Genomic DNA, 21477 nt, shown 5'->3' on the forward strand with positions numbered 1-21477 from the left:
ACCCAGTATTACATATTTGGGCCCCTGATATAATATATGCAGTGAGTTAGGTGCCTGTGAATTGGTCCTGCAAAAGCCGGTACACAGAGAAGGGAGATGGCTAAGCTAGCCAGTGAGAAATGACTAAGTTCCCCCTCTCAAAAGTAGTTATGTGCCTCACTCCATTTAGGATTCAATGGTGTGAACCCTCTCTGGGAGTTAGACAGATAAGCCAGGTGAGTGTGTCATGGAAAACCAAGTGGGAGGGAAAAGTACTAGTATATTCAATAATCAATTGGTTAGAGCACTTACTCAGGCTATGGAGGGCCTAACTTCACATGTCCCCTCATCCCAGCTGCTAGATCTGGAGCAGGGAGTTAGTGCCTTAGCCACTGGAATATAGGTCTCTCAGTGTCTCCTGCGGAAGTCAATCCAGGTATAATTACAGTGTTAAATCTGAAGAGTGTTTGAAGATGGGACTGAGAACCTAGGTCTCTCACTGGCTATGTGAGTGCCCTAACCACTGGGTTAGAGTCTCTCTTTCACTCTGGCTTAAGAAACAGGTTACATTCTGTGCCCTCCTTTTCAAAGGCCATTCATATTACTGAACTGGTGAAGTATCTCTGCACAGGGGTAGCAGAGTTAAGTGTCATTACTGACAATTCTTTCAGCATAGATCCATAGAGATCCAGGTTCAGGACAGGGGATGAGCAGGGATTGAGATGGTGGATCAGCATGAGGAAGATATTTCTTTTCAAGCCCCTGCAGAGTGATGGTACAGCACAGTGGGAGCTACTATGTCTTCATGCCACCTGGAAGCTTAAGCTTAGCTTTGTAAATGCTAAGAGTGCCACCTACCCCAGGATGACAGATTCATGCTTGGTTTGTTTGCTTGAGCCACCGTCTTTGCTACAGTGTTCACACTGCTATTTTTGGCAATGGTAACTCAAGCATAACTAGCTTGAATCTGTCTACCTGGGGTGGAAGGCTTAATCCCAGCTGGTACGCAGCTGCATTCTGAATGCAGTGAAATTTTGCTAAAAATAGGTTGAAGGTTCCTTTGGAATGCGTTCAAACAGTTCAGAGCTCTCAGTAGGACCTACTGCATCGAATATTTTTTCCGATATAGGTTTTAATCACCAGGATGTCAGAACATAATGTTTTAATCCCTAGTTCACTTTAATTGCATAGGAGACACCTTAGTCACTTTATTGTGAGACTCCAGGTGGGACTTCATGTGTTACCCTTTCCATTCCTGCACAACACTGGGACACATATTACAGATGGCCCAGACTTTCAATGTGCTCACACACTCAAACACACAAATAAATCATTGTATCAGCTTCTTTTTTTGGCAGCTCTGGATGGGGTGTATGCCTGGCAAAGATTTCAAGTGAGTACAATATCTGATCAAAGGGATGCAACTGTGATGTAGACTTCTGGAATATTTCCTACTGATGGCACATCTGCGTTTATTCATATGTAAGTGTGAATTTTCTAACCTGAAAAGTGGGGAAGATAAAACAGATGCCACATGGCACGTATCTAACATCAATAGCATGATGATGTGCTTCTCCATAATAAAGTGGTAGCTGTTCGTTCTACATTCTTACAGGGTCCATGTTAAAATAAGTTCAGAGGAAAGACTGTACAAATACTAATTGCATATCTCTAGATGCACACCATGTAGACATAGCCTCAGTACTTAAATTGTACAGACAGTTATTTAAATCCAATTGGAATTAACAGATATAATCCATATATATGACAAATCTTCATTTAGAAGCTGCAGCTTCTATTACGTATAATTACATTTGCCTCCTGTTTTAAATTTTGGGAGGTTTCAGAATGAGGCCAATTTTGTGTATCAGCACAATGGCACAGAGGTAATCTCAGTTTCCTTGTGACAACTGTGGCTGCTGATATTCTACTGCATTGCTGTATATCTCAGACTAACACACACCAAACCCTCTCACAAGGCAGACAATCACTAGCTAACAGACTCTTAAAATGAGGAGAAAAATGAGGGCTAACATGTCTGCAAAGGAGACTTACAGGGAAATTAAATTTATTTGGAATATGTGATTCTTGAAGGGTATTTGTACTTGTGAAATGGATGAAGTGTTTTGTTTTTAATCTTTTGTGGATATCAAATGTGGGGAACTTCCATTACTAACTGAATGGCCATGGTACGGCTAGTAAACGGGGCATTACTAAAAGTGGGGTTTGATGTGCCAAGATCCACCTTAAGGAGACTGATTTTGCCATGTGTGTGAAGACAGGGCAAAATCATTCTCTGGGTTTGGCCGTGGATCCTAGTATTCCACGCGACTGTGTGGGGTAAAGCACGTCAGCGGAGCCCGAAAAGCTCCGATCTACACCCAGAAACAAAGCCAATCCTGAAACACCAAGTCTAGCTACACTAATGGTGTGGCTAGAATTGAGTATCTGGGATCAACTTTGATCCCGAGTGTAGGTCAGGCCTTAGAGAGCTTCTCAGACATACAGTGCGCAGTAATTTATATATTGCGGTCTTAAGCAGTCTAAGAATTCAAGCTGAAGAAAACATTAAGGCTGGCAATTCTTTGAGCACGTTAGCAAGAGAGTGGATAAAGCAGTGAAAAGAGAGAATTTATTCCGACTTTCTCAAGCTAGGCACCAGCACAAGTTTTTACCTGATTACTGGATAAAAGAAAGAAGTAGTCAGAAGTCCCTCTCTACCATGTAGCCCGTCAGTGCCAATTTACAACTGCCATCCTTGCATTCAAAGGACAATAATGATTAGAAGCAGGCCCACTAATGAGAGTGAGAAAAGGGAATGCAATTACTCCAGGGCCCAGAGATTCAAATCAAAGGAGCCCTGAGCTCTTGGCTGCTGCCAGTACAGCAGCAGTGGCCCTGGGCACCTTTGAATTTCCACTGAAGCTCTGCTCCACATGGCTCTGAGGGCAGGGACCTTGCAGCACACTGTGATCTGGGAAATGCTAAGGACTGACTGACCAAGCCCCCACCTCCTCCACCCAAGGCCCGGCCCCTGCGGGGTACATGGAGCCTGGGTGCCCCTCTCACCTTGCCCTGGGGGCTGTTGGTCCTGCTGGTTACAATGAAATGTGATGAAAGATTGGAAAGGTGGACTGGTTTGTTAAATCAAGGCAACATGCCAGAAGTGTACAAAAGAATTAATGGTATGTAGAAGGCAATTGAGGTGCTCCTGTTTACCAGCTTTTGTAAGGGAATAGCCATGAAAATTCAAAAATGAGAGAAGGATTTATTTAAAAAGAATTATTAATTAACCTGTGGCACTCATGGCTTCAAATTAAAAGCGAGTCCAGCTTATCGGGAGTCAAAAATGGATTAGACATTTACAGAGAGAATGAGAACATCTACCATCACATTAGATCACCAAAAAAGAATATACATTGTGATGACACACAGCACATAAAGACATCAGTTGATAAGGGCTGGAAGGAAACTTCCCAAGTCAGCAAGTTAATCCATAATTGTCACTTGAAGGAATTCTTACATCTTTCTCTGAAACAACAGGCACTGAGAACTATTGGAGACAAGGGACTGATTAGGTACGATAGGGCTACACCTATATTTCTGACCCCCTATGCCACAAATTACTGAGAATTATCAGAGGCTAGCATTAAAATCAAGTCCACTGTGCTAGAAAAGCATCTGCATCAATTTAAAAGGCAGCTAACACCAGCTAGAGAGACACTAAATAAAGATTGACAAAGCGAGAGCAGTAATATAACCAGCAATAATAAAAATAAATGATAATAATATACCCATTTTCCACCAGAAAGACTTCAGTGTTGTCGTATGCATTAAATGATGCCTAGCAGCACAATCAGAGACTAGAGCTGTACTGAGGTAGGTAATGTATAAACACTATGGTACCTGTAGTCACAAACAGTCTAAATAGGGAAGATGAATGAATGATAAGGGGGAAACTGAGGCACAAAAGTGACCCAGTGCTCCCCGATCCAAAAATGTATCATGAATCTCCAGATATATGGTGTTTTCCTTAAAGCCACAAACTCAACATGCTTTTTAAGCCAGTCCCATGTTTGTTTGTTTGTTTTGGGATGGGGAGGAGGAGAACTGACATGCGATTTTTGAATACATAGGGCAGGCTAACAATACTGTGAATGAGTTGCCCACTCACAAATAGAAACAAGTGCTTTAGTGCCACAATAAAGTGTACCAATGGCTGGACCACACCATCTCCTCTGAATCCAAGAGGGAAAAAATTGTGTTAAATGTGTGAAGGAATATGGGCTATATTTCATTCTATGGTTTTAGTACCAGCAATACTAAACTGTGTCCTGATTAGATGAATTAGTGGCTCAGAGCTAATGTTAAATAAAAGAGAAGACGAAGGGCAACTTTGCCATTATTGCAGTCTTTGAGTAGCTTCACCATTCATCAGGTTCAAGCACAGAAGGTGTGTGTGTGTAGAGGAATTCCTTTCCCCTCTACACATTTGTTTGTAATAAATCAAACCATAGCTCCCAGTATGATCCTGTCAGCGCTCACCAGGGAAACAGCTGGACCAATATAGTACTGAAGTTTACTAAGGAAAACCTTGATACATTCTCTCTCAATTTGAGTAGCCCTGACTCTAATCAATCAGGAAAAACTCCAGGTATCAAATCACAAACAGGGCGGGAAAAATCAATAGAGAGGTCTGCAAGAGTTTCCTCAGGAAGATATGTAGTATCAAGAGCAATTTTCTGCAGTGAAGTTTTTCAATGAAAAGTTAGTACCCAACAAGGCTTTATGTGGGCCCTACACTCAGCTAATCCAGTAACGTACAAAATTAGGGTTTATTAATATACCAGTCCTAGTATTTCACTCAGTACCACGGCCTCTTGTGATTTCCTTCCTGAGGTGCCTCAGTCGCTTGTCTTTCTTTCTCTCCTATCTCAGCCTTCACCCTCAAAGCCTTTCTTCCCAACTCCTGTCTTGGCCAGGCCTTCATTCATCCTCTCCTGACAATGTTTCCTACCTACACTCTTTGCCAAAATAAATTAATGAACCAAAAAGGAAATGAAACTAACAGACCTTTATCCTCAACATAATTATTAAGCTGTTTGGCTCTAACTGACATACTATTTTCTTTTCTTAGCACATTTTGTCTGGTGTGGTTTAGTTTAGAGTGTTTTCTTTGCCCCTTACTGTATATTAAAGGTAACAACCATGTCCTTCTATGCACTTGGAAAGTTCCTAGCACAACAGGGCCTCAATGCTGAACAAACCCTGCACATATTACAGTGCTACAAATAACATTAAGTTTTATTCCTATTTACCGCTAATCATGAGCCATTCACCTGGGGACAAGAGAGGAAAATCTAGCAAAAGCTAAGGCTGTGGCCACACTAGACAGTGACATTGAAATGGCTTATCCCTATCTGTTATTTCAAAATAAGCTATTTTGAAATAAGTGGCATGGAAGTGACTACACACGAAATGCAGATCGATGTTGCGATCCGCAACATCAAAAAGACTCCCAGTCGTTTCGAAAAGGAGCGGCTACACTGCCACAGCTTCATTTTGAAATTACAGGGCAGGAAATGTCTTGGACAGAGTCAAATGGCTGACAAGCCCTTCCTGAAGCACGGGCAAGCCAGCCCCTTAAAAGACCCCTCCCAAACACATCCTCTGTGCACATGCTGAGGACCCTGGCTGCTTGCAGCATGTGACCTCCAGTGCAGCACTCGGCAGAGCTTTGGTTAGCCACCACACTACTGCCTGCCATGGACCCACAGCACTTCACTGATGGAGACACCTTGGACATTGTGGCCAGGCTGATGGCCCCCCTGACAGCATGACATAGGAGGCTATGTGCTGCCTGACATGTGACCAGCCTCCTGCAGGCTCCCACCCCACGGTGCTTCTGGAGCACCTCCTGTTCCAGCCCCTCCATCACCTCTGGCAGTACCCCACCAGTGGGGAATGGTGGTATGACATTGTCCTTGGAGAGTGGGATGATGACCAGTGCACCTGCAGCTTCTGGGTGACTCAGGCCACCTTCATGGAGCTGTGCCATTGGCTGGCACCAGCACTTTGACACCAGGACACCCACATGCGGCCTGCACTCCTCCTGGAGAAACGAGTAGCCATCGCTCTGTGGAAGCTGGCCACCCCAGACAGCAACTGCTTGGTCGGCCACCAATTCAGGGTGGGGAAGGCCACCGGCATGGTCGTCCTCCTTGAGGTAAGACATCCGGGGCCATGCACCCACAGTAGGGTCCTGAGGAGGGGGTCCCAAGGTGTGGGGCCTGGGGAGTGGGGTCCCTGGGAACAGGGTTCCAGGGAGTAGACCCCAGGGAGGGGGCCCCCCATATGCTACCACACACTCATGGGCACCTGTGCCCTCTACCCTACAGGTTGTCACTGACATCAACAGGATCCTCCTGCACTGCCTAATCTGCCTTGGGGACATGGATGCTGCCATGGCTGGCTTCCAAGAGCTGGGATTCCCCAACTACATCGGTGCATTGGACCACACCCCCATCGCCATCCGGGCCCCGCAACACAGAAGGGGATGGTACATCAACCAAAAGGGCTACCACTCCATTGTACTCCAGGCCCTCGTGGATGCCCGAGGACGTTTCACGGTGTGGGCTGACCAGGCAGGGAACACGATGCCCGCATCCTGAGGAATTTGTGGCTTGGCCACAGGATGGCAGAGGGCACCTACATACCCCCCATGGGAGCTGCTGGTGGGGGACATGACCATGCCCCTGTGCATTGTCGACGATGCTGACTACCCACTCCAGGCCTGGCTAATGCCCCCCTACATGGGACACGCCAATGAGAGCCAGGACCTTTTCAATGCCCTTCTCCACCAGAGCAGGAACAACGTGGAGTTGGCATTTGGCCGTCTGAAGGCATATTTCAGGTGCCTCCTAACACGCCTGGAGGTAGCCCTGCCCAGCGTACCCATGGTCATGGGTGCCTGCTGTGCACTGCACAACCTTGTGGAGAGCAAGCAGGAACTCTTTGTGGCACACTGTGCAGCTGAGGCTGTTCCACACTATGAGCAGCCAGGTGCGGTCCCGTGTCGCCAGGTGCACTGGGACAGGATGCGCATGCGGGAGGCCCTCCAGGAGACCTTTGCCCGGGGGCGCCCATGACCTGGCCCAGCTCACTCCACACAACCCCTCCTCCCGGTCTCACTCATGCCCCACCAGCACCTCCCTTGCCATCCCCACCTGAGGCAGGACACATAGCACTGTTAAATAAATTCAACTGCTGTTTGGAACATAAAGAATGTGTGACTATTTATGGGGCAGGGCAGGGTGGCGGGTGAACTATTTACATAGGGGGTGGGGGTGAACTATATGCATGGGGAGGCAGGGGCCCCAATCCTCCGTTGGAGTGGCTGGTCAGGAGCCACAACAGACCCTGGAGCCATGACCACCCTAGATCCATGGACCACAGCAGGGCTGGGATGTGGCAGGTGGAACAGGGAGGTTGGGCTGGACTGGGGTATCTAGGGGCTTGGACTCACAGGGAAGATGCAGCAGGGAGCCATGGACGGGCAGGGCTTGCCAGCATGCCAGCTTCCACCGCTTGGCCAGGGTTATGTTGGCTGGGAGCAGAGCTGCAAGGTCTGGGCAGGGGGGGCAGAAGGGGCACAGGGCGGCTGGGAAACAGGGAGGAGCTGAGGAAGAGGGAGATGGTGGGAAAAAGAGTGAGGCTGGGATGGAGGGAAGTGGTAGGGAAGAGGGGGAGACTCGTGCAGAGGGGGGTGCTGCAGGAAAGGCCATCCATGGGGCAGGCAGCTGGGCCATGTAGCTGGCAACGGCCTGGGTCAGGGTGTTGAGATTCCCAGCCACCCGGTCCCAGGCTGCCCACTCCATGGGGAGCCATTTCAGCAGCAAGCGGTTCTGCTCCCACCATGCAGCCATGTGGGCTGCCACCAGATCATCCACCCAGCTGCGGTGGTGGCTCCTCCCACCATGGCACCCTGTCTGGGAAGGTGTCGTCCCCTCGCCCTCCTCTGCTGCTGCAGAGCTCCCAGGCATGTCCAGGGTGCTGGGGTGGCTGGTAGATGCCAAGGCTGTGCAGACATAAGGGAAGAGGGTGGTGCCCTGTCATTCATGAGCCCAGGTACCATGGGCCAGCGGCTCTGTCCCCACTGCCATCCCACTCAGCTTGTGGTGAGGGGCTCTGGGGTGGCCTGTCTTCTGTGGGATTCATCAGCACAGGGCCCTTAGAGTGATTGCCCCAGCCATCCCAGGCTTCTGTCCCTCATGGCAGCCCATGGTCCCATGTGGACCCCACCCTGCAGTGATGGGCTACGTCTACACGTGCACCCAACTTCGAAATAGTTTATTTCGATGTTTCGACATCGAAATAGGCTATTTCGATGAATAACGTCTACACGTCCTCCAGGGCTGGCAACGTCGATGTTCAACTTCAACGTTGCTCAGCCCAACATCGAAATAGGCACAGCAAGGGAACGTCTACACGCCAAAGTAGCACACATCGAAATAAGGGAGCCAGGCACAGCTGCAGACAGGGTCACGGGGCGGACTCAACAGCAAGTCGCTCCCTTAAAGGGCCCCTCCCAGACACACTTTCATTAAACAGTGCAAGATACACAGAGCCAACAACTAGTTGCAGACCCTGTATATGCAGCACGGACCCCCAGCTGCAGCAGCAGCAGCCAGAAGCCCTGGGCTAAGGGCTGCTGCCCACGGTGACCACAGAGCCCCGCAAGGGCTGGAGAGAGAGTATCTCTCAACCCCCCAGCTGATGGCCGCCATGGAGGACCCCGCTATTTCGATGTTGCGGGACGCGGATCGTCTACACGTCCCTACTTCGATGTTGAACGTCGAAGTAGGGCGCTATTCCCATCCGCTCATGGGGTTAGCGACTTCGACGTCTCGCTGCCTAACGTCGATTTCAACTTCGAAATAGCGCCCAACACGTGTAGACGTGACGGGCGCTATTTCGAAGTTACTGCCGCTACTTCGAAGTAGCGTGCACGTGTAGACGCAGCCATGATGGCCATCCCCGGGTCCCTGACCCATGGCCATGTGCCCTGGCCCATACTGGCTGTGTCAGGGACCACCCCCTTCCCTGCATGACCAGGGCACCCCACTCCCTGTCCTACCTGAGGGTGTTCCTCAGGTGGTTCAGGGGAGGTCCAGGTGGAGGTAGCCTGGCTAGGGCCCTTGGAGGATTAGGCAATGGATAGCAGTCCCTCACTCCCACTGTTGCTATCCCCAGTGCCAGCAGGTACTTTGGGGCTTGCAGTGTCGGGGGGGGGGGCATCAAGGAGCCTGGCTGGGGCTCCTTGCCCTGCCCCTCCAGCTCCACCATGTCCAGGGTCTTCTTGGGTGATGCAACCTCCCTGGGTCCCAGCAGCTGTGGAGCTCCCTGAAGCAGGGGCAGGTGGCCAGCAGGGCCCCTGACTGCTTGGCTGAGTCCCTTGCTGGGACATAGCCCTGCTGCAGCTCCTTCATTTTGAAGCGGATCTGGTCAGGGGTCTGGAGGGGGTGGCCCACCCCTCCGTCCTGAGCAGGATGTCCTCCTCTTGCCCAGGCAGCCAGCAAGTCCTGGACTTCAGCTTCCAGCCAGAGGGCCCTCCTCCTCTTTGTAGGCTGCCCAGAGCCCTGGGAGCCCCGCCACCTGGACCCCTTGGCTCCACGGGGATCCTGGGGGGTCTTGGCTGCTAGCCATCAGTCTAGCCACAGTGGGGTGTTGCTTTCTGGATGTGCTAGGGAGTGTCGTCTTGCTACTTCATGCTCCTATGGGTGCCAGCGCATGCTCAGCTTCCTGCATGGGGTTTCTGTGTCCCTGCAGCTTTAAGGCACCCGCAGCTGACAACCATGGACCTCTGGCTGCTGGTGGGAGAGGTCGGCTCTGTGGAGGACTTTTTATTTTGAAATGGCAGCCAGGGACTGGCTACACATATTTAATTTTGAAATTAAAATCGAAAGGAGGCGTTATTCCCAACACAGGAGTGAAATAACCATTTCGAAATGAACTCCTTTTAATTTCAAAATTAATTTAGAAATGGGCAATTGCTGTGTAGTTGCTCTCCTGCTCATTTCGAAATAGCCCCTCATTTTGAAATAATTTTCGAAATGAACTGCTGGTGTGGCCACAGCCTAAGAGTACTTACTAGCTGAAAGGTAGAGAAACACAGTGAGCAGCAGTTGTTTGCAAAATGGCTCTTTCAGGGGTATCACTCCTGAGCTATGCCAAATTTAAAGGGACAGCCCCAGATAACCCTGCAGAAAAAGTAGCTCTTACATGGCTATGTCTACATTTGTCCCCTTCTTCGAAGGGGGCATGGTAATCAGCCTGATCGGAGAATACTAATGAAGTGCTGCAATGAATATGTAACACGTTAGTCTAATTCTCACTGTGGCTACATTAAAGTGCCTTTACTCCTCAAAATTTTGGAGCCAGAAAGCATTACAACTCCCAAATTAAGAATTGGTTCTCAGGCCGATTAAGTGACTTGCCCATGTTCACAAAGGAATTCTGAGACCGGGATCTCTTGAGCATCACTCCACGGTCTTAAACACAGGGCCATCCCCATTTTTTGATATTCCCCTGTTTGCTAGCAAATTATGAATTGGGATCTGTTTCCTTTATTTGATAAGCCTACATGGAAATACAGCTTTACTGAGAACACAAACATGAAACAAATTGTTTGAATGATAAACCTCACTGAGTAAGACTTGATAGAACTGTGTCGTCTTGCATTGGTGAATGCCAGTGATGTAATTTTAAATGTGCAGTGATGGAAAGATAATCTTCATCTCAGTCACAGACTGACAGAGTAAAGGCATTTTCAGGAAGCAATCCAACTCTTTCACTGGAGTTCCAACAATAAGAAATATACATTTAGGAGTACAATTCTCATTGAAACTCAACCAAGTTAGTGTTCCTAAGTCACTCAGATAGCATTTCTGAAAATTCTACTTTCTAGCCCTAATCCTTCAGTGAGAGCCACTAGCAAGGACACTGCCTTGGCACTCCACATAGTGCAGGGAGCTGCACAAGCAAATTGTGTTTCAGGATCAAGGCCTTAAACCATTTCAGCAAATGCAAGTGCATAACAGTGCCACACTCATCTACTAACAGACATAAAATCAAAGAGTTTTAACTCTTTCTCCAATTTGAGGATGTTTTGGTCACCAGCATAAGAAAATATTTCTTCCCTGACATTTGGGAGTCAAGATTATTGTCTACATTTTCAGCACTTATAAACTGTCCACTGCATGTGCCTTTTTTAAAATATAGGCAGTACAAAATACTGCAGCCAGACATGTCATGCATACCAAGAAATACAAACACATTACACCAGTCTCACAGTTATCAGAGCTTTCCCATTAGGGGATGAATTGATTCCAAAATTTTGCTGAAGCCATAAAGAACTGTGCATAGTAAAACTCCATCATCTATCACAGGTTTAGCTCTGACCTAAATATCGCAAATATTTTGCGATTCATTGCAGTGGCCTTTTAATTAAACTCCCTGTTCCTCATGAGCAAGAAACCTTTAAAAACCAGAAATGCTTTAATTTTTTTAAAGACAAAGGTAGGAGTTGAATGCATTTACAAAGAATATTTTCAGTAGTGATGATATTTTCTTTTATTGTCTTAGAATTTGTCCTAGTAGTACACAGTATTGCACTTCTGTAAAGTGTTTCATGATACCTTGCCCTTATAGGCTACGTCTACACGTGAAGCCAACATCGAAATAGTTTATTTCGATGTTACGCCTATTTCGATGAATAACGTCTACACGTCCTCCAGGGCTGGCAACGTCGATGTTCAACTTCGACGTTGCTCAGCCCAACATCGAAATAGGCGCAGCGAGGGAATGTCTACACGTCAAAGTAGCACACATCGAAATAGGGATGCCAGGCACAGCTGCAGACAGGGTCAACGGGCGGACTAGCGCTTCCGGGGCAACAGTTAGCCGCTCCCTTAAAGGGCCCCTCCCACATACACTCAGCCTGCACAGCACGCGGTCTGAGGAGCCATAGGCACACAGACCCCGGGCGCCGCAGTCACGGACCCCCAGCAGCAGCAGCAGCAGTAGCAGCAGCTAGAGGTCCACCCAGCCCTCCTGGCAGGAGCAGGGCTTGCCCTGGCCCATGCCATGTGGGAGGCAGCTGACTACCTTCTTGCCCCAGGGGAGGAGATGCCCCCAGGGCAGCAGGGCTCAACCCCTACCCCTGCAGCACCCCGCTCCACCCCCCGCCTCACATGCCGGCGGCTGTGGAGCTACCCCACCAGCACCGACTGGTGGGAGCGGCTGGTGCTTGGGGAGTGGGACGACGACCACTGGCTCAGGAACTTCAGGATGACGTGCCAGACATTCTTGGAGCTGTGCCAGTGGCTCACCCCCGCACTCAGGCACCGGGACACTGCCATGCGGCATGCCCTCCCTGTGGAGAAACGGGTCGGCATCGCTGTCTGGAAGCTGGGCACTCCGGACAGCTACCGATCCGTGGGGCAGCAGTTTGGTGTCGGAAAGGCCACCGTAGGGGTTGTCTTCATGGAGGTAAGAGAACCCACGGGGGGAGGCCAGGCCAGGGCAGGGGGGCCAGGGCAGGGGGGCCACGGCTGGGCAGGGCAGGGCCATGCACACCCTGCTCACCCCTCATTGGGGCTGTCCCATGTGCTTTCTCTGCAGGTTGTGCGTGCCATCAACGCCATGCTCCTGCACAGGCTCGTGAGGCTGGGAGACCCACATGCCACTGTCTCCGCCTTTGCCACCCTGGGCTTCCCCAATTACTTCGGGGCTCTAGATGGGACTCACATCCCCATCCGCGCCCCGCATCACAGTGGAGGACGATACCTCAATCGGAAGGGCTACCATTCTGTCGTCCTGCAGGCCTTGGTGGACAGCCGGGGACGTTTCCAGGACATTTACGTGGGCTGGCCTGGCAGCACCCACGACGCCCGGGTTTTGGGGAACTCGGGCTTGTGCCGCCGGCTGAAGGCGGGGACCTACATCCCCCAGTGGGAGATCCCTCTGGGGGACACCACCATGCCCTTCTGCGTCATCGCAGATGCGGCCTATCCCCTCCGGCCGTGGCTCATGCACCCCTACACGGGCCATCTCTCTGCTAGCCAGGAGTGCTTCAACGAGCGCCTGAACCGTGCGCGCCAGGTGGTGGAGCGCTCATTTGGCCGCCTCAAGGGATGCTGGCGATGTCTCCTGACCCACCTGGATGCGGGCCCCAACAACATCCCCCAGATTGTGGGTGCCTGCTGCGCCCTGCACAACCTCGTGGAGAGCAAGGGGGAGACCTTTCTGCAGGGCTGGGCCGCGGAGGCCAGCAGGGCACACGTGCAGCCACCTGCTGCCCCCAGTCGGCAGGTGGACCCAGAGGGGACTCGGGTCCAGGAGGCCCTGCGGGCCCACTTCGACCAACAGGCCGTGGGGTGAACTCTGCCCAGGCCCCCTACTGCCCGCCCCTTCCTCCCCCACACTCCTGCCCCAACGCCCACACCATGGAGCACCCCACCGCCCCCCCCCACTTGTCCTGGACAAATGACTGCACAAACTTGTGGGTGAACGTAAACTTTTTTTTCGTCTTTACGAAACTTTTCTTTTTTTTTTCTAAATAAATAAATATGTGAAACAGAAACCAAAAAGGAGGGACAAACGTTCAACCAAAGCAAGATGTGCACAAATAAAACAATACAACAACAAAGCAAAGAAGTGTGCGCCATCAACAAAAAAGAAAAGCAGGGAGGAGAACGGGGAGAACTATTTACATGGGGGGGACGGGGCAAACGGGGGCACCAAAAACAAACATTCAAACTATATACAACAAGGGGGGGCCACGTCCCGGGCCCCTTGCCCCTAGAGTGCAGCACTGGGCGTGCCCAGCCGGGAGCCCCGCCGTGCCTGCAGTCTGGTCCGCGGCTGGGTGGGAGCGGGCTGCACAGGAAGGTATCGGCGCCGGCGAGTCTCAGGTGGCTCCAGGGGTCCCTCGGCGCTGTGGCCCTCGCGGGTGGGTGGTGGGGCGACGGTGGACAGCCCAGCGACGGCTGGAGCAGCTGGTGGTGGGGCTGCAGGAGCGGGCAGGGAAGGCGATGGCTCGGCCGGCGCGGCATGGGGGGCCAGGTAATCAACCAGCCGGTTGAATGTCTGCTTATAGACCCCCCATGCCTCCTGGTGCCAGGCCAGCGCCTGCTCCTGCAGCTGGAGGTGCTGCTCCGACACCTCCAGCTGCCGGCGGAGGATGGCCAGCAGCTGGGGGTCCGTTGCCACCGCCGGTAGTAGGCGCGGGGTCCGCCGTCTTGCCCTCCGCGGGGCCGGTCATTCCTCGGCCGAGGGGCTGCCCTGGAGCGAGGGTCCTGGAGGGCTCTCCGGGACAACTGAGGCCTCGCCGGCGCTCTCTTCCGGTCCTTCGGATGGTGCAGGTGCAGGTGCAGGACACAGGAGAGGAGGGGGGAAAGAAGAATGGAGACAGGCGTTAGTGTGGGCCCCGAGCCGTGGCCTTTGTCCCCCCCGCCCTGTGCTGCATGTTCCCCATCCCCATACCCGGGAGATGCTGCTGTGATGGATGGGGTTCAAGGGTCCCACTGCCCTGCACCCCGTCCCCTGGTGGGAGCGACTCTCACTTCACCCCGCAGGGTCTGAGAGCAGGAGAGGTTTCTTAGGCCACAGATGCCCAGTTTCTGCCAGGAGTGACAGCACCAGCTGGTGGAAGAGACAGTCCTTCCAACCCGTCGTGGGGAGAAGACCCCAAGGGGGGCCCCTCTGGGATGCAGCTTTCCCCCTCCTCTGGCTCGCTGCCTACCAGCTCTCCCTTCCCCTAGCCTCTACCTGTGGCCCCCGCCCTCGCCCCCCAATTCCAAGCCAGCTCGGCTCCTCCCTCCTGTTTGCTCAGGGCAGAGGTGTCACCTGCCAGCTGTAGCGTCAGGATGCTCCTTTGGCCCTGGGAGCTCCTCGGCTCTTGTGGCTCATATGTAGCCTGAGTCTCCCTTTGGCACTCCCCCCACTCCATCACATGCTGCTGCTGCGGGGTGTCCCACCCCCTCCGCCCGGGGGCCCCTCGAGGTTCCGCTCCCCCCTGGCCCGGGGATGGGGCATGGCACTGTCATGCAGGGTGGGGGGGGCAGGGGCTGATGGCTGCAGTGCTGTGAGGGCCATGGCCCTGGTGTCCTTGGGGCCATGGCCATGTGAGCGTGTGGGGGGCCCAGGACACATCTCTGTTACCCCCGCCCCTCAAGCCCAGGGGTGTCCACCAGAGAGGGGTACCTACCTGTGGGTCCGCTCCCACGGTCCGGAGATCCCCGGGGGTCGGAGGTCCTGCTGCTGCTCCGGGATGGCAGGAGGAGGATCTGCAGGCTGGATTCTGCGGAGGAGGAGCCCCCCTCCTCCTCCTCCTCCTCCTCCTGCCGTGATGTCCCGGGGATGGCCTCCGGGGGGGGGCCCCGGGGTGCGGGGCTTGCCTCCGGGGCGGACTCCGGCTGGAGGGCCTGCTGGGGCTCGTCAGCCGAGGTGTCAAGGGTGGCCGGAGGGGAGGAGGTGTGCCGGGAGCCCAGGATGTCCCTGAGCTCCCTGTAAAAGGGGCAAGTGACGGGGGCGGCCCCAGATCGGCTGGCCGCATCCCGGGCCCGGGACTAACCCTGCCGCAGCTCCTTGACCTTACTGCAGACGTGGTCAGGAGTGCGGGCAGGGTGACCCCGGGCAGCCAGGCCGTCGGCCAGCCGAGTGAACGCATCCGCGTTCCGCCTCTTGCTCCCCATTACCTGGAGCACCTCCTCCTCGCTCCAGAGCCCCAGCAGGTCCCGCAGCTCGGCCTCTGTCCAGGAGGGGCCCCGCTGCCGCTTCCCAGACTGGGTGGCTCTCTGGCTGGGCTGGCTGCCCTGGCTCCCCTTGGGGGGGGTCCCCTGGGGGCGCTGGGGGGGCTCCTGGCTCGCCATCGCCGCTGTGTGGTGGGCTGAGGGCTCTGCAGGCTGCCCGCGTGTGCAGGTTGCAGCCTGCACGTTGCCTCAGCTTCCTGCAGAATCAGGGCGGGGGAGGGGACCTTTAAGGGGCCGCTCCACGCGGCCACCAGTGAGCTGAGGGGCTGGAGAGAGCGTCTCTCAACCCCCCAGCTGATGGCCGCCATGGAGGACCCGCCAATTTCGACGTTGCGGGACGCGGATCGTCTACACTGTCGTTGAACGTCGAAGTAGGGCGCTATTCCTATCTCCTCATGGGGTTAGCGACTTCGACGTCTCACCGCCTAACGTCGAAGTTAACTTCGAAATAGCGCCCGACGCGTGTAGCCGCAACGGGCGCTATTTTGAAGTTAGTGCCGCTACTTCGAAGTAGCGTGTACGTGTAGACACAGCTATAATCATGTAAGTGATTGTTATTCTTCCAGTGGTGAAAGAGGAAGTGCAACCACAAGACACGTTTGTCATTCAGCTAGTCCTTTGACCACCTCAAGGAAATGTTCTGTTTGAACTCAGATTATCAAGAAATAATGGATCCTTCAACACAACGCTTACTTCTGAAAGAGTCATTTAATAGGCTTTTGCAGGTCTTGTCTGGGCCAAATACGTAAAAACAAGTTTTGTGAAGCTAAGATTTTACTCAGTTCTAGTCTCTGCAGTTTCTTTTGCTGCCTTAAATCACATAACTTTTGCCACTTGTAGACACTTCTGCAGGATTATTCCTGTGGTGATTTGTTTTGATTCCAGTGAAAGAGCACTTTTTCATGCAACCAATGATTATTCTTCTAGGCTACATCGACACGAGAGGCTTGTTTTTCTTACAAAACCAGGCTTTTGTCGAAAAAAAAGCACACAGTGTCTATATACAAAATGCATTTTGTCGACAGACTTTCAACAAAACCCTGACACATCTGCCAGCAGCATTGTGCTTCTCTGTGTTGAGGAATAACACCTTTGTTGGTAGTTTCCTGTCAATAAAAAGTTGTGTAAATGGTCTGGTGGCTCTTTTATTGACAGACAGGGCTTCCAGTTCACTAGGCAGCCTTGTTTTCTGAGCTTCCAGTTGGCCATTCTGTCAAGAGAGTGGGTGGGCACTCTGGTCACTCTCTGTCAAGTGAGCAGATTGCTCTTTCAATCTGCTTTTGTGTATGGATGTGGTCTGTCAACACAAGCTTTGTCAGAAGATCTCTTCTGACAGTAACTTCTGTTGACAGATTGCTATAGTGTATACATAGTCCTACAGTGCTTGAAACCCAAAAGCTGTAGAACTGTTCAGGAAAGTGTCTTGAACGAGAAGTGAACTTAAATGTGTGTCTAATGCAATGAGACTCTGGCTATGTCTAGTCTAAACCCTATCCTTGAGGAAAGCACAGGAGCTAAGGCTTTGTCTACTCTAGAAGCATCTGTCAACAGAAATGACTGTCAGAAGGGCTTCCCAGCAATCTGCTCTGCATCCAGACCGCCTGGCCCTCTCTTGACAGAGTGTTTGACCAGATGTTCTGCCAATTGGGCTGCACAGTAAACCAGCAGCCCTGGCTGTCGACAAAAGGGTCCGAGAATATCTACCTGACTGTTTTGTTGACAGGAAACTGTAGAGAAAGGCGTTATGCCTGAATACACTGCCAGTGGATGTGATGAGTTTTGTCAACAGACCGTTGTCAAAGTGTATTTTGCATGCAGATGCTCTGTGGATTTTTCCAACAAAAGCCCAGTTTTGCCTCAAAAGCCCTCTCATGTAGACATAGCCATAGGCTATGTCTGCACTAGCACACTATGTCAAAGTAGCCTATTTCAAAGTAAGAACGTCGAAATAGGCTGCTTCGATGCGTATTGTCTCCATATCCTCTGGGGCTGGTGCCGTCGACATTCAACTTTGAAGTAGCAATGGGGAACATCAAAAGGCACCTCCTTGGACGTCAAAGAGGAGTGGCCACACACACACAAGTGCTCTCCGTCGAAATAAGGGCCCAGCAAAGCCTGTGGACAGGATCACAGGCTGGACTAGCCCTTCCAGGACAACAGCAAGACGTTCCTTTAAAAGGGCCCCTCCCAGACACACACGGCCTGCACAGCACGAGGTCTGCAGAGTGCTAGCCACACTCCTGCAGACCGACACACAGCAGCCATGGACCCCCAGCAGCAGCAGCAGAAGCAACAGCAGCACCTGGAAGCCTTTCAGGTAGTCACCCAGGGAGCAAGCAGCATGCTAGGAGATGCACGGGAGGCCACCCAGCAGCTCCTGGCAGGGGGTCCGCCAAGGGGGCAAACAGGGATGCCCATGACCACAGGGCTCCCCTGTTCCTCCCCCACCGGGTGCTCCGCTGCATCTGGAGCTACTCCACCAGCTTCTCGTGGTGGCAGCAGCTGGTCATGGGGGAGTGGGATGATGACCAGTGGCTGCGGACCTTTCTCATACGCCGGCAGACATTCTTGGAACTCTGCCAGTGGCTGACCCCCTGCACTGAAGCACCAGGACAGACGGATGCAGAGCACCGTCCCAGTTGAGAAGAGAATCGCAATAGCCATCTGGAAGCTGGCCACTCCAGACAGCAACCGCTCTGTGGGACACCAGCTCAGAGTGGGAAAGGCCACAGTTGGGGCCATCATCATAGAGGTAAGGAGGCCTGGGCACTCACCCACTGGGGGCTGGGGGGCAGGGAGGGGACCGGTGTAGGGCTGGAGAGGGAGGGCTGCCAGGGAGGGAGGAGCTGGGTGGGGAGGGTACCCAGTGAGGTGCCCAGGAGGGGAGCCTGGGGGGAGGGGTCGGGGCACCCTGCACACCCTCGTGGGCGCTTGTGTTCCATCCCCACAGATGGTCTGTGTGCTCAATGCCATGCTGCTGCAGGGGTTGTCCAAGTCGGCGACCTGGATGCAGCTGTCACTGGATTTGCTGCCCTGGGGTTCCCAAACTGCTTCGGGGCCCTGGACTGGACCCACATCCCCATCTGCGCCCTGGAGCACAGAGGGGGTAGATACATCAACTGGAGGGCTACCACTCCATGGTCCTGCAGGCCATGGTAGACAGCCGGAGCCACTTCCAGGATATCCATGTGTGCTGGCCCAGCTGCACACATGACGCCAATATCTTCCAGAACTCTGGCCTGTGCCGCCAGCTGGAGGGGGGGACCTACAACCCCCAGAGGGAGATCCCTCAGGGGGACACCACCATGCCCCTCTGCCTCGTGGCAGATGCGGCCTACCCGCTCCAGCCCTGGCTTATGCACCCGTACACCAGCCACCTCACTGCCAGCCAGGAGCAGTTCAAAGCCTGACTGAAGCATGCCCACCAGATGGTGGAGAGGACCTTTGGCTGCCTGCAGGGGAGCTGGTGGTCCCTCCTTGCCCATCTGGACATCAGCCTCCAGAACATCCCCCAGGCTGTGGGTGCATGCTGCATGCTCCACTACATTGTGGAGAGAAAGGGGAAGGCCTTCATCCAGGGGTAGGCAGTTGACGCTGGCACGGGCTTCCCCCAGCCAGCCACTGCACCCAGTTGCCTGGCCCACCACAAGTGGGTATGGGTCTCCGAGTCCCTGCAGGCCCATTTTGATCAGGGAGACCCTTGAGCACCTCTCCGGAGGCCCCCCACACACACCACCCGCACACTGCCTCCACCGCCTGCACCCCATCCCCCCCCAGCTAGCACACATCTCAGGTTCTTTGGAAAATGAAACTGTGGGTTATTGAAAACTGGTAACTGTGTTATGTTCACAATAAAAACTGCAACCAGGACAGCTATATACAAGGGGAACAACTATACCCAAGGGGAACAAATATATACAAATGGCGGGGGCAGTGGATGGCTCGGCCATTGGTCCATCAGTCTGGGGTGCGTGTAGAGGGGCGCAACCCCCAGAGGGTATGGGTCGCAGACCCTCCCTTGTCTGTGTTCCCCGGCGCGGCCGGCTGGGGGCCAGGAAGACTGGCAGGTACAGCCGGGATGCCTCCACTGGCTGGTCTTCAGCCCCAGTGGGCTCTGGTTCCTGGGGGGCTGGCAGGCAGCGAGGCAGGTGGGGCTACATTGGGCCAGTGGGTGGAGTGGTGGGGGAGGTGGCGTGGCGGGGGAGAGCGGGAGCAGAAGGCAGGTGACAGCCTCTTGGAGCAACCCCACTATGTCCCAGAAGACGCCCATGAACTCCTGTCACACCGCCCAGCACTGGGTGGACTCCTCCCAGTTGAACCTCAATCTCTCTTCGGCCACCTCCATCTGCCACCAGAGAGCCGCCAGCAGCTGGGGGGTACACGGGGGCCATCCCTTGGGTCCGGCGGTGGCGTGACCATCCTGATGGCATTGGGGGTGTCCCTGGGTGCTGGCAGTGGCTGACCTCCGGCAGGCTCTCGGTGACCATGGAGGGTGCTTGGCTGCCTGGGGCCTCGGATGGTGCAGCTGCAGAGAGGGAAGGGAAGGCTGTTAGTACTGTGCCCTGGTCCATGGCCCATTCCCTCCACCCCACCTTGGGTGCTGGGCCTCCAACCCCCCATCAGTGGGTGTGGTGTCCCTGTTGGGAGTCCACATTGCATAGTCCCACCATCCCCGGGGGGTACAGCACAGTGCTGTCTGCGGGTGTGGGTGCTGACGTGCACTGATGGCCGTGCCGCCATCCTGGGACTGTGCTGTGGCTGGGCAGTTGCGGGTCGGGGTTCACTGGGGTTGCGTGTAGGGTGCCTGGTCATGTCTGGTGCTCCTGCCCTATGGCCCAGGGGTGTGTGCCCTGCGGGCTATGTACCTGATCTTCCACTGCCACAGTTGGGAGAACCCCATTGGCCGATACCTGACTGGTGCTCCGGTAGGGGAGGTCTATCAGGAGCCTCACCTCCTTGCTGCTGGATCCCTCCTCTGCCATCCCAAGTGGGGGCTCCTTGGGTGGGCCCCAGGATGCGGGGCTGGCCTTTGGGCTGGACGTCGGCTCTGGGGCCTGCTGGGACTCATCGGCTGTGGTGTCAAGGGTGGCTGGGGGAGGGGTGAGGAGGTGTCCTGGGGGCCCAGGATGGCCCTGAGCTCCATGTATTAGGGGCAGGAGGTGGGGGCAGCCCCAGACCAGCTGGCCAAGTCATGGGCCCGGGCGTAACCCTGATGCAACTCCTTCACCTTGCTCTGGACATGATCCAGAGTGAGGGCAGGGTGACCCCAGGCTGCCAGGCCCTCAGCCAGTCGCATGAAAGCTTCCAGGTTCCACCGCTTGCTCCCCATCATGTGGAGAACCTCCTCCTCGTCCCAGAGCTCCAGCAGGTCTTGGACCGTGGTCTGTGACCAGGAAGTGCCCCATCTGTTTTTGGCCCCCTGTTTGGCTGCCGGGCATTCCTGGGTCACTTCGGGGGGTGGGGGGGGGCTGGGGGGTGCTCTGGGGTCTGGCTGTCTGCCATGAGTGGTGGTTTGGGGGTCTCTGGAGGGCATGCAGGGCAAGCACGTGTGTGTGCTGCTGCCTGCACACGCTCAGCTTCCTGCCACAGGAAATCTGGGTCTGTGGTGCTTTATGGACTGCTGCATGCGCAGACCATACAGCCCCGCAGGGGCTGGACAGAGCGTCTCAACACCTTAGCTGATTGC

This window comes from Carettochelys insculpta, chromosome 1 (genome assembly GCF_033958435.1).
Source record: "Carettochelys insculpta isolate YL-2023 chromosome 1, ASM3395843v1, whole genome shotgun sequence".
In the NCBI taxonomy this organism is placed as follows: domain Eukaryota; kingdom Metazoa; phylum Chordata; order Testudines; family Carettochelyidae; genus Carettochelys; species Carettochelys insculpta.